Source organism: Anoplolepis gracilipes, chromosome 17 (genome assembly GCF_047496725.1).
Source record: "Anoplolepis gracilipes chromosome 17, ASM4749672v1, whole genome shotgun sequence".
NCBI lineage: Eukaryota > Metazoa > Arthropoda > Insecta > Hymenoptera > Formicidae > Anoplolepis > Anoplolepis gracilipes.
This window is the reverse complement of record NC_132986.1, coordinates 7,160,345-7,175,052: the sequence shown is the minus strand read 5'-3', so window position 1 is coordinate 7,175,052 and position 14,708 is coordinate 7,160,345. Positions and strand designations below refer to the sequence as shown.

General features: G+C 30.9%; 1 protein-coding gene across 5 annotated transcripts in view; it reads right to left on the bottom strand.

Annotated features, from left to right (window-relative positions):
• Positions 1-14,708, bottom strand: part of LOC140675425 (beta-1,4-N-acetylgalactosaminyltransferase bre-4) — a 103,515-nt gene that overhangs the window by 54,761 nt on the left and 34,046 nt on the right. For all 5 annotated transcript variants that reach the window (XM_072909901.1, XM_072909897.1, XM_072909900.1 and 2 more), the window contains one exon: positions 7,036-7,090. The gene's annotated coding sequence lies outside the window, so the exon portion shown is untranslated. The remainder of the gene's footprint in view (positions 1-7,035; positions 7,091-14,708) is intronic.

The following is a 14,708-nucleotide window of genomic DNA, read 5'->3' as shown; positions in this document are numbered from 1 at the left end:
TGTTGATCGCGCAAGTCTAAAAGTTACTAGAGCGTAAGTCAACGTCCTATTGTCTCGAATAAAAATTCTTTATACAACAATTATTTTCGATATATTTTCATATTTAGAATTAAATCCATCGAGAGAAAACAAATTAAGTCAGAAAAAAAAACTTTATTATTAGGTTTAATATCTGTTATAAATAACTAATATCAAAAATTTAAATATATTTGTACGTTAAAGATTTTTAAAAATAATTCAATTATTATATTATATTATATTTATTATTATATTATACATATGATTTCATTAACATACATATTATGCTCTATCTCGAAGATATTTTTATAAAACATCAAGATTTCAATCATTATTTAAATTGAATCTTAAAAGGAACGCGATTAGCTTTAAATCGATTAAAATTCTAACTATCTATTATCTATTAACCAGTATTATTTTTAAACTCATTTAATTATAATTAAATTATACAAATATTATAAAGTAAGAGAAATGAAATGAGAATTGAATAAAACGATGTTTTCTGTATCAGTGAGAAGCAATACTTCTCTGAAATTGAATCCTTGATGAAAGAGAGACTCCAAGCTTCTCTTTGACATCGTCAATCAATTTTTACTATTTACAGGAAAGCCCGCAATTTTTTTGTTACTTTCAATCGCGCAGAGCAATAGCGACTTTTCTACAACAATCTTCTGCACATTGTGCAACACTCTTTCCATGAAATGATTCAATTCTCGATTTTTCTTCAGTCGTGCGACGACTATCCACGAATCCGCAGTCAATTCGTCGTCGTCTATAGGAGACACACGTGCGCGCAATGAACCCTAAAATTACGATATCGTTTCGAGTATCGTATCCTTGTTTGCCTCTCGCGTATCCGATTCTGTCCTGTGGCTGCTTCGAATTTGCCAACTTTAACGAGGCAACTTGGAAAGTACTACGAGCACGAGTCGAGGCTCTCTATTGGATTTCAAGTTATCGAGCGTTTCGTGGTGCGGCTTCCTACTCGGCTTTTACGAGTAAAACGTAACCTCAGATCGTGCATTGCTGTGTGCGCGCGTTCGTCCCAATACTCTTTCACCCTCTCTCCAGGGACGCGTATTCCCGGCCATAAAAGCTCTCGCCCCTTACCCTCTCGCCCAAATAGGAATCCAATTTCTCAATTGAAAGCGGATTTTTATCATTCGCCCGTTAGATCGTTTACCCGAAACGTGACGTGATTGGAACCATTTGCCATTAAATTTGCGTTTATCGTGAAAAAAATCTGTGTCCAAAAAGCGAATATATGTATATCAATCCGAAAACTCATTCTCTTAAAAGTGTGAAATTTCAGAAAAAAATAAACAAGTATAAAACCTAGATAAACTTTTCTTCGAGAGAGACAAAATTAGAATTTTATATAAAAAAATAATGTAAATTCCGATAAATTCTGTAGCTTAAAATATACAAATTGCTTATTTTATTATTGTTACGTTACGACCATAGTACTATCGCAAATTAATTCCATTCTGGAATGACTCAAAGTAGAGAGTAGCAGAAAAAAAGTAGAAAACTAAAGATATTATTTCTGCGTGCTTTTTATGCGAAGCAAAACAAAACGAGAAGTCGAATGCTTTTATTGAGTAACGTTTTCGCAGAAGTACTATTATTAATTAGAGGACGCTCAAGATCTATTTAGAATCAGCTTCTTCTCTGTGTTGACCTATTCTCTTGATTCCTAAGGGAAATTAATTAGTAAGATCAAAAAAGACTTTTAATGATTGTATTCGTTAATATACTCTCGAAGCGCAATCTCTTAAACGAAATTTAATCCGTTTATATACCATGCTGCATCGGACATCGCAGTATTTTATGAGCTATAAGACAGAAGGAAAATGACTCCTGGAAGGTCTTCGTAAAAAAAAATCTTATTCGTTATCGGCGGAAGAAATCAAATTTAAATTAGGTATATCTCGTTCTGCATCTCTTTCTATCGTATATTCCTCCTTTAATGCTCGTGGAAAACGCAAAAAGAGCAGAACATCGCTAACAGCGGTGTTTTTAGACGCTTCTTCTTCCTCGTTATTTTCCGAAAAATCGTTTATGCACAAAAATATTTTCCTTCAAAATAAAAACGCCACGCGCGACCCGACATATCGATATTCGATATGTGTACAAAAGTGTAACGTGCACACCTCTTTTATTTTTCCAGCTTTTATCTTTTACAGATATTTTAAAACGTTCTTCTTTACGGAGATAAAATTTCTCAAATTGACGACATAAGGAAAATAAATATACTGTTACTACGAAATCGTTTCCATCCAGTAATAAAATAGCTTCAACAGCTTCAACCAAGTTCTAATATTTACGGAACATTTTCAAAAATTACATAGTATTCGGTTGGAAATCACTCTATGCATATACAGTCGCATATTAATAATCATATGCTATCGCTGTATAATGGTATATGCGCATATATAATTAGCCCTTATTGAGAACGCTAATGCGCATAGATAATAACCAGTTAACAGTAAACTACATATTGTAAGTTGATTAGCATACAAATGGTCAATATTTATCTAACAAATGCAGCACATTTACAATGGAGAGTAAGAGAAATGTATTATAAAGGTATAAAAGATAAATAACTCTGTGCGTATTTTATACGCAATTAACATATATGCAATCAATGTTGCATTAGCGTTTAATTTTTGACTAATTTGAAGCCAATTTTTATTCTACAAAGATATTCAAATATAAAAATTTTTAAAGTAATTACCAATTGAAAATAGGACCTTTCGTAAATTAAGCTTTAAAGATTCAAATCAATAATAAATTATATTCTTATATTAATTTTAAGTAAATTTTATTTATATAGCAATTATTTTAAGATTTAATTATGAAGATATGTAATTTAAGATAATCAAAGATTAAAATGGACAAAAATATAGACGAAATATATATATATAACAAGATAGTAAAAAATAAACTATTTCATATGCATGTGTGTATGCATGTGTTAGATCCTTTATAGATTTAAACTTTTCCATGGTTGAATTCTTGAATCAACATGAAATCGTTATAAAAATATATACTCCATCGTTTGTTGATAAAAATAATTTTGGAATTTATTTAGAGACTTAGACGAGACGTGAGATTACGTGAGTTAAATTTGATATAAAATTGATTCTTTTATAACTTATTCACGTGTATCAAATTGTTTTGTTAATCTTATGACAGGTACTAATTGAAACGCTCTGAAATATGCATGCACATTCGATTTAAACTCTGTCTGGCAACATGGGGATCGGCAATCTGCGATCTATGTGTTACTGAGCTAGTAAAAATGCGAAAGTGATTAGCGGCGCGCGTATCTTAATTGAAGCTCTTATCTTGAATATGAAATTGCGGTAGGTTTACGAGGACTCGAAACGATAACGCGTTACCCCGTAAATCTGCTCTTCACATTTTACCGTTATTGTAGCATAAACATTGGCTCGATGATTCGCAATTTGGTCGACGGCCATAACGCGAACCGCGCTGTCGCCGGTGGTTTTTTTGCCATGAGACGTACGGCCCGGCAATCGAAAGTGAACTTTTGATCGCTTTTGAACGAATACCGATACGAAACGATTCAGTTTCTATTTCAACCATTGATTTGTTAAATACGAGTTCCGTGATATCGCGCTGTGGGTAGCGTGATAACATCGCATTGTATTCGCAAAGGGTTAAAATTGTTCACTTGTAGTTGATTTTTTGTGCGAGTAAAATGTTTACATTTTGGATTTATATATTATACGTATATTGAATAATAAAATATTAAATTAAAATAATTCCATTTCAATTATAATTTAATTTACCTTGATTTATATATTCTAAATTTTATTATACAGAAAAGTATATTAACATATATTAATTTATCCTAATGTGTGATTTATTAGAAAAATTTATTGGAAATGATTAAGAAATAAAATTTATAATTAAAGAATTGAACAAATATTTTTAGAAAAAATTCAAAGATAAAATATATCTTATATTCTGCATGCGCATACAAATGTTGTTCAACTACGAGTACCTCAATTCACCCTGATATACGTATCTAGAAAAGATCGAAACTGCTCACCACTGATACTATCAATGTTAAAACGGCTCTGCAGTACACTCGACAGTATCGGTTACCACATTTTAACACACAATGACCATAATCCGGCCCATATAAATCAGCAATGACCGAGATAGATGCCGCTCTCGATAGATTCGAGACAGGGACAGCGGCAGCTAGAGCACGAGGTTTCGAGGCAAAAAGCGGATGACATGATCGAGATCGCGTGACCGCCGCACAATGTCGACATAAATTATTTATGAATTACGGTCCATCGGTGCAAGAATATAAGCGAGTGCATTTCCTCGTGTGTGTATACATGCCTTCACATGACGCATTCACGCGGTGTAGTGACGAGTAGAAGCCACATTCTTAAAGGTAACGTTCGTCATTGCATATGCATAATGCTCGACGGAGGTGGCCTTTTCATGACATACACGAGAATCGCGAGATGATTGTCAAGTTTTTCTATTCTTTCAGAGGTTAATCCCCGAGCGCATAGCTACGCTGGTAGTTTTCTGCACGTGGCAAATGAATGCACGCGGAAAAATGCTAATCTCGCGTCTTATCTTCATCAGCCAAGAATTTTCTGCAAAGGTGAATATACTAGTAATAGCGTCGTCGTAATTAATGCATAAGATGAATCAGAACTAGCGTCGCAGCAACTTTTTTCTAGCCATTAATCAAACTAAAAGAGATATATTCATTTTATGTTAATGACAACTTGTTTGAGATTCAAAAGCTCTTTGAAAAATAGAAATGCATCGGATGTAAAAATAATTCAATAAAATTAGTACGATTTATTAAATAAGCTTTAACTGAGAGTTATGCAATTGTATTAAATTAAATTAATATTATAATACTTATATTTTCTCTCACGCATATTTATAATGCAATATATGTAAAAAATAATTTGATAACGCGATGGACACAAATTTAGAAATTGTTATACCTCACAAGTGCACACGGAAAGAAGATAGTTGTGGCAATGCGGTGCGATACATTATCGCAAATTGTACATATCTACCGAATGCAGTCACGACAATTGCACTGCAAAAGCAGGTAAAATCATAGCATACAGGCAGTTACGGCACGGCAATAATGTGTTGCTTACGAGTATAATATAGAAATACTTTTGTGTTGAGACCGTGTGGTAGATAAAGAGTCTAATGCGAACCACAGCAGTGCACGCAATTTTTTCACGCTCGGAAGAACGCGTCACGATTGTCTCGCGAAGAAAAACGACCGTATATATAATCTTTATTTCGTGATTAAATTAAAAGCTGCATACAGTTCACAGAAAGATGAAAATCTCCAAAACGCATTACGTAATGTATTATTTATCTTTCCGGTCTTTATATGCATATATAGCACAAAAGTTTTCCGGGTCGCTGCGTTCATTATACAAATGATGTTTTACTCTCTTTCGTGAAATCTACTCTCACCTCTCACCGTAAAGAATATATCGCGATACAGTTTTTTCGTTGCTGCGGAAAAAAAAAAGATTTTAAAGCGAACGCGATTCGTGTGCACAATATTAAACAATTTTTTTTTATTTTTCTATCAACAGACAACTTTATACGAAGCTCACAATGAGTTAAGCGACAGATGCTGGTTGGCGCGCTTTAATCTCCAGATTTGTGCTTCTAAACCGCTGTAAAATTGCAGAATCCTCGCGCGAAAATACAATATAAACGCAAGTGAAAAAAAAAATATTCCACGCGCGTACAATGGCATGTTTTGTCGAGCGACATATTTCGACATTTCGCGTTTCAATTTGTTGTGACACGCGTAACAACAAAGAACATCTGTCTTGTACATCACGTCAGATACTAATTATAAATTAAATTAAAAGGTTTCTTGACCATGACCGCAAAAATGCGTGTAAAATTTTGTTCTTAAAATGTAGAAAGAATAGAATGAATTATTAAATAGAGAAAAAGTGTAAGATAAATAATTTTTTTTCACAAAATCCGAAATATACATATAAAAATTGACTATATAAATAATTAAACTTTACCAAAGACTATTTTAATGAAAAAAATGCATATTTTTAAATAATATGGATATAACATAAATGATATGGATATATAGAGATTCATAGAAATAAATCTGATAAATTGAATAAAAATAATCTGATAAATCTAATAAATCGAATAAAAATAATCGCAATCATTTATGACATTTATGACATTGATAAAGAAGGAAGGAGTTTTTTTCGAATTCATGCGATAAATTTGCAGATAAATTAACTTTTCGTTATCAACAGTTCACATTGTTAGTTATTTTTTGCAGGATATGTACGGTAATCTCCATCGAAATGCAATCAGATGATTACACGTAGAAAGAATGGGGAATTGGAACGAGCAGATTCGTCCAAATCGGACACTATACAATTGACTCTAGATTTTCTCCGGGACAAAGATTTTCGTCAGTAGAGTAAAAGAAAGGGGAAAAAAGGGTTTCTCATCGCGACGAAAAGCATCGAACAGGTATTAAGAAAGCACTCGTCGCGATCGTACGAACTTTGTCGTGCCACTTCGAAGATTGGATTTTTATGGAGGATTTATTCGCATCAATTGTTCTTTCTTGGCGACAACTTTTGCGATATTAAACGTGAGAGTCACTTGCCAATTCGATATAAATATAGTACCAAAAGGATTGCAAAAATAAAAAATAACCAGGTGCCTCTGATCCGCAATTTCTGATATTCAATCAAAAATCTTAACGCATTTGGTTTCAGAAAAAAATTAAAAGTTTTTAATTTTTTCTGTATAACAAATATAAAATTGTAAAAAGAAAGCAGCCACTTGTGGCATTCAAATATATAATTTCTCCTTTTTTTCAAGGAAAAACTATTTTCTGTGCGGTTTCAGTTTTCATTTATATTTGAATAAGAATTTAAAAGCTATAACAAAGTCTTACAAGAATAAGAATCGCAAGAAAATTGTACTCACGTTAATATAGAAATCAGCCGTCCATGAATCCAAGGAGACGAGAGCCTTCTTCTATCTGAAATAAATGAACTATAGTAAATTATAATGAAATTAAAAAAGATAAATTAGCAAATATAAAAATATCTAATATTTATAATATTATTTAAGCACAAGATAAAACACTTAACATGTGATTTTCCTGTCTTAATCTTGAGTTGTTAATCTTAAGTACATATAAATAAATATACTCTTAAGTATCGATAAAGAATTTTTCTTCTATACTGATTATATCACAAGGTTAAGGTTTTTTTAGAAGATAAAAGTTATTACTTTTTCTACTATCAACTTCTTATCTTAACACTAATCATTTTATCCTTAAGGTGTGACAAAGAATATTTGCATAAAATACATTCTCTTATTGAAGTAATATATGTATATATTCCAGAAAAAGATAGAAAATATTCGATAAAGTACATATTTATATAATAAAGAACATTTATGTATTTACAACATAAAAATTAAATTATAAGAAACAAGAGTTCGAATCACTCTTTTTATGCATTGATACATTGCTGTTTTTCACAACTATGCAAAATCACGAATCATAGAATAATATGCAATGTAATACAACGGATATGAGTCGGATAAAATGTCCAAGAATGAGCCAGACGGAGGAGTTTCTACCGAGAGGGGAAAAAAATTGCGAATAAATAACGGTTATAAATGCGCGCTATCGTCGATTTTATTATGCCACTTTTGCATGGCATGACTCGTGCAAAATAACGCTACGTAATACATGAACAAAATAGCTTATGTACATGCGTGTAAGAAGAAAAGATTTTAATAAGTCACACAATCGATGAATTCAAGAAGTTCGCGAAAAAAATGACTTGAACTGTAATAAACTAAAATGTTGAAAAAATGAAAAAGAAAAAAACAAAATTCTTGATTCTTCTTATTTCTTCTCATTCTGAAGAAATAATCTTCTAGATTATTTCTTCAAAATGAGAAAGAATATGTATTTTCTCAACAATTTATGTTAATCGCATATTAAGATGCATATGTAAATCCTCTTATCATTAAATTTGAATCAAAATTAAATTTTCTTAATGTTTGAATCGGCATTGATAATAAAATCTTTTATCTGCGTAAGATGTGATTTTTATTTATTATCACAAATTTGTAGAAGGATGACTCGCATAAAGTAAAATAAAACTAATTGCTATTACAACGCGAGTGGTATAATAATGGTTGAGAGTTAAAGTGCAACAAGCGTTCGCGTAAAAGACGTGCAAGGACGGAAATGACAATGCATGCACAGTATTTTTTTTTCTTTGTAACGTTTACGCGACGACCTGCATTTTGAACAGCGAAAAGTAGACGCGTTAAAAATTTCTCAGACTTACATAGGATTTTCGAGTTACTGTACCGGTAGTGTACAGTGTCGTACGATCAATGGAAGCTTGGTCAACGAATTTATCTCATGTAAGATACTTTCGAGTTTCGACAAACTACATAACAAGCTTGCCATCACATACATCTGCTAAATTTACAAACAAAAGACAAAGTGTGAACTAAAATTTTTCACACACTAGAATTTTTTATCATTTTTTTTTTTTTTTTTACAAACGTATTTAAATTAAAAGAGAAAATTAAAATTTCCGTATTACTTTCATTATAAAAGTTTCAATTTCAAGTATTCAGTAAACCATAGACATTTATTTTTTCATATTTAATAACATAAAAATTGACGATATAAAAAAAATGAATAATTGAAATTTCGTAAGTCAAAGTTTAATCTATTTCGCTTTAAAAAAATGTTATTTGCGTATCTCTAGAGTACATACACGTAGTCCGGACTAATGCGATCCTCTCATGAAACACGAGAACGTTCTATTGGGCGATGTAATCGCGTCCCTTGTCGTAGGCAGATTCAATTAAACGTTGGACATTGCAAATACATAGAGTATCAAGTAGGAATCAAATTCGATTTTTGGTAACTGCACAAAAGTTTAAATATGCCCAACTTTTAATCTATCCGCTTAATCATGTTTAGAAAAATATAAGAAATAGAAAAAAAACATGTTTTTAGATCATCCGAAACATATCAATTCTTAAAAAATTTAAGAATAGAATCAAAGGATTATAAAAGAATAGAGATCTTTTTTTAATAAAAAGAAAATAAAAAATAAATACATCTCATTCATCATATTGAAGTATATCTTACATAAAAATTTTTAATAATTTTTATCTCTATAAAATTCCGTTACAATTTATCAAAATTATGCGTGCGATTCGTGATTTAGGATCTATTTCGATTTGACGATATTTTGAGAATAAAGAAAGAAAAATGCGAGAGAAAGCTAATATAGCGTTTTTTTATATTGACGTAGATTTAATAGACGACCGAAGGGGGAGAATGACACGTAATAAACAAACGAAGCTCGGACAGGAAATTCGATTCGCGAAGTCGTTTCGACGCGCTTTATTCATGACGCTCGATTTCAAGCGCAGAGGAGATATTCGCTCGCCCCTTCGTTCACGACGTGTTTTATCGCGTAATCAAGCCAAAAACGAGATCTACGATCTCCGAGCTTTCTCACTCTCTTTCTCTGGAATAGAGAGAAGCTAACCAAAGGAGAGACGATCTCCGTTACGTTCTCAGACGCTCCTAAAACTCGCTCCTTCGGAGTGATAATACGAGAAACGCGAACCGCCCCCAAGAATTATTTTGCACGAATACTACTGCAGATGAAATATATCCGACAGAAAATTTAAGAACTTTCCGAAGAATTTTTTTTATTTATTTTTTCATATTTATTCATTCATTTGTGGTTTTTTTTTTGTATTAATAAGAATCCATTTCTTTTTCCATAAAATACGGTAATGTCAAAATCATTTTTTAATCTCACACTTTGTCAGTAATAATGTATTCATTAATACATTATTAAATTATTAACGTTGTTAAAATAGCAGTAAATACCTTTGTACTGAAACGACTGGAGCGATATATTTGCGTGAAAATTCTTAAAAACAAGTTCTTATTCTTAAATCTAGTAATATCTATCAGCATTCTATTTATTCATATCTATTCATCGCTATATTAATTAATATAGGTCATAGTATTTTATATTAACAATTGCTTAATATTTTATCTTTAATGTTTAATACTTATTTTAACTTCTCTATATATTATTTTAAATTAGATTTGTTTTATACGTTCGACTTGTTTAATTCATCTCCAGGACACCGTATACATTGGAGACCGCCCTTGGGTACGACTCAGCAGCGCTCAACAAAATCGAGTTCTCGTCCGCTTTATCCGCAGCTTCCGCTATTCGGTCGATGGTATGCGAAAACTCGCGAGAGGCATCGCTTATATAGAAGAACAGCTTCCGCTGTGTCACGAATGTTGGACCGGTTCCAAGTCACAAATCGATTGATTTTCTCAAAACCAATCGACTACACAGGGTGTCCAGACTTAACGATTCACCTATTACTCCTCCGACCTATTAAAAATCAATGTTTGTCGCAATAAAAACATTGCGGAATAAATAGTTTTTAAAATATAAATGCTGAGAAAAAAAGTGCATAAATATAATTAATAATATAAATTATTAATTGAATAAACTTAAATAAAATTATATTTTGACATTTATTAAAACACCAAAATATCAGTAGTTATTATTTCACAAATAATATAAAGGTAATAGATTATCAAAGAGATACTGTATCGTTAAATTTTGCAAATAAAACAATTTTTAATTAATTGAGTAGAAACGGTCCGCTAGATTTGGATCACTCTGTATATCCCTTCATGGATAACGGAAGAAGCGCATTCCCGATAGAGCAGATAACTGCATCGCGAAGCAGCGACCTGTCAGATGGTAGCATCCCCTGACATTTACATGCAGCGGAACAATCATATGTCATCTTCGCGATAAAAGTTAGTTTCGTGCACACTAGCCATTCTCGAGTATACGTGGTGTCCCGAAATAGGGTTTATTCTTGTACAATTTCTACTAAACTAAAAAGTACAATTTTTTATTTATCCGATTTTATTAAAAATAAATATTAAAAATAAAAATAATTTTTGGTCTATACTTTCTTGAAAAAGGAATAAACTTTTTAAATTTACACGAATATATTTCTCAGATAAAAAAAACTGATTGTGGAGTTTAGCCTTTGCAGTTGTCATTTTTATATACCTACGTGTCTATGTACAATAAAACAGATAAGTATCAGATAGGCTCTCGTAACATTTATAGCCATTTAATGGCGATTACGGACGAACTCAGCAACATGTAATAACGCGAATTATCGCATTACGTGCGCACAAACGCGGTGGCAGACGGCACGAAACTGAGCCGGATATAATCGCGCATTGTAAATAACGCCTTCAACACGTATACGATGTATATATGATGACTACAGGGCTATTTTGCAGACACACGGATCGCGTGTGCATCGCGAGTTTAATATTTACGGGAGGAGTTTAGATAACAGTGTCCACTTAATTTTAACTAGTAAACTATCTCGATATCGTGTTTCTAGTTGTAAAAGTGTCGTCTAATTAATACTCCGAGGGTCATTCGGAATCATGTTCGCCTCTAATTCTGAAATTTCTTTATTAACTTGAAATTAATGGACATCAGTATATTCGAGATATATGAAACTAAGAATATATTATTAATCTTTTCCAGTTTTAAAATTCACACAAACACATACATTTAAAAAATATAAAATAAATTATATAAAAATATATGAAAATAAAAGAAGAATTATTGTAAAAAGAGAAAGATTGTTAAAAATTTTCAAAATTTTAACGTATACATATACATAACTTATTTTTCTGAAATTATTTAAAACTGATAAAAATATTTCACATGGTCCAATATAGAATAACGTTTGCCGGAAATATATTTTTAACAATAATCCTGCTCTGCTAACTGTATAGATTAAAAATTTTTCATTTAGGCTTTTAATTAATTTTTTATTTACGCTTCATGCGCAAAAAGAGAATGTTCAATCGTACCGATATAAATAATTTTCGTACAATTGTCGAATTAATTAGGCCGTTATTGGAATTATTCCAACATACAAAAAATGTAGTTTATGGTCAATGGGTGTCTACATGTGACGACCTAAGTATATTCATGTTATGTACAAGTTACGCAGCTGACTTGCTTCTATACTATTTCGAATGCATCTACAATGACGGTTCGTACATGTATGTACGCACATACGATGCCATGTCCAGTTTCCCCGTCGCGGCAACCAGTTCTCTCGCAACATGAGATTAAACGCGGATCGATTCTCCAACTCGTCTGCCTCGGCACGTGTCAGCCCCGCGCTCACATTGCGCAATCCCAGTCAGTGCGCTCGCCTTGCGCAATACGAATATCACAATATTATTTATATATGTATGTATGTATATCGCACTGGAAATCTACATTGTCAAATTAGTGCGATATGAAGTGTATGATATCTAGTTACGATTGCAAGCGACAGTAATCGAATTATTTGATAAATTTTATACGTATATAATTTTTAGACATTATTCTAAAATACATATTTTGTCTAGTAAAGTGCATAAGAATAATATATGTAAAATATATAGAAGGAAAGAATAGTATGTAATAAAATATAATAATATTGAATAAAGTAACATTATAATAATATATGTATATTACTCTATTAATGAATTTTATGTTTACAAAGTCATAAATGTCAGTTGTATTTTTTAAACGAACGAACGACCGAGCATTTATAAACTTTAATGAACTGTTAGGAAAGTGGAGAACAGAAAAAAATCTGAAAATCTATTTATAGACATTATTTTAAAAAATTAAAATATTTTGCAATATAACTTTTATATGTTATATAAGAGCTATATTGCAAAGTATAAGATATCGCAGTTAAATATCTAATATGAATATTTAATAACATTAAAGAAACTTTAAATCTCTTACTTAACCTGCATTCGTGCACAGAAAATAAATATATATGTATATAAAAAAACTGTCTTAACTTTTACCATAAGCATAAATTAAAATTGGTCGCTAAAAAAAGTTTTATTTTTAAAAATTCTCACATGTCCGTAATTAAAAAGTAAGCTTTTCATTTAGAAAAAAAAAAAAATTTCCATTATTTGGCAGAATAATCCTCTACACGAATGTAATATTTTTCCAGAGTTGGACAAAGAGAACATACATTAACAAAGAAACGAATGTATACAAGAATGTTTACGTTAAAGTACCCGGCGTACTTAATGAATTTTGCGATGGCGCATGCCTCGCGTTGCAATGATGAAAAATGCGCAGTATGAAGTTATATGGTTAAATAACTCTTATTTAAATGGAAAGAAGTTTCAATTCGAATGCAAAAATCGTCACAAATGCATTTTATGTTTTATAATTTTTAGACTTAACGAATTTTGCGTCTGTCAATTTTAACAAGATTTTAAAACCCAAACACACGCATACATACACACTCTTTCTTTGTCTCCTTTTTTCCAATTATTTTATAAATTTTTTATCGTAGTGCCTTTATATACACAATTTCGCACATCAAATCACGATGCCAATTAACACAGATATTCAATCACGGACAAAGGGCAATAATAGACTATATTGATCTTAGAAAATGTAATATCGCAAAGTTTCTTTGATCAATTGCAATTACACAAATGAATAAATCGATGCATTGTTTATCTAAAATAGAATACAAATATCGCATGAATTTCCTACGAAAATAGAATTTAGGAAAAACAAGATAGCGCAGTACAAAATTGGATGTTTTGAAATATTTGAAAATATTTTCCACAAATATTTTTATACACACACACATATATATATATATATATATTTTATTTTTTTATTTGAAATAAACTTGTAAAATTTCCTTAATTCTTTTAAAAAGACTTCCTTAACAATATTTTTAATATTAACATTAGTAATGACAAGAAGTTAATACTAATATATCGAAAGAAAGTTGCAATAATTTAATAAAAAATTGATAATTTTGCAATTTATTCTTTGTTAGAATAATTAAATTTTGCTCACTACTCATCAATTATATACCAAAGAAAAATTATTAATTAAAGTATCCTCAAACTTATAAAATTATTTAAAAAAAATATTTTTATGTAAAATCTATAAGATAATATTCCTACATAATATATAAAATCGTATTTACTAAGGATTAATTTTTTAGGAATTTTGGTGCATGTGTGTGTGTGTGTGTGTGTGTGTGTGCGCGCGCGTGAAATTGTTACTCCGACAGCGCTCGATCCAATTGCGTGCAATTTGTATCCTGTACACAGACCTGAATTTTTTTTCTATCATACTCACTAATCCTTTTGCAGTGTAACGTTTTACTGTTAACCAAATCTTTTTTTTTTCCACGTAAAACAAAAAACTATTGTATATAAAAAATAGATTAAAAATAGATTATATCTAAAATATTTCAGAAAACAGCAGTAAGCACGGAAGTAACAGATTACGTTAAATTTCACTTTTTTGATATATGCAAAGCTATTTTTTATAGTTTATATTTATTCACATTGACTGAATAAAAACTGCAAGATTTTTAAAAGTCGCAAGAAAATAATCTAACTTTACTTTTACTTTTCTATTAATTTCAGAGTCATTGTCGTTTCATTATAATTTTGTGTTCTATTGTATTTTACTTAC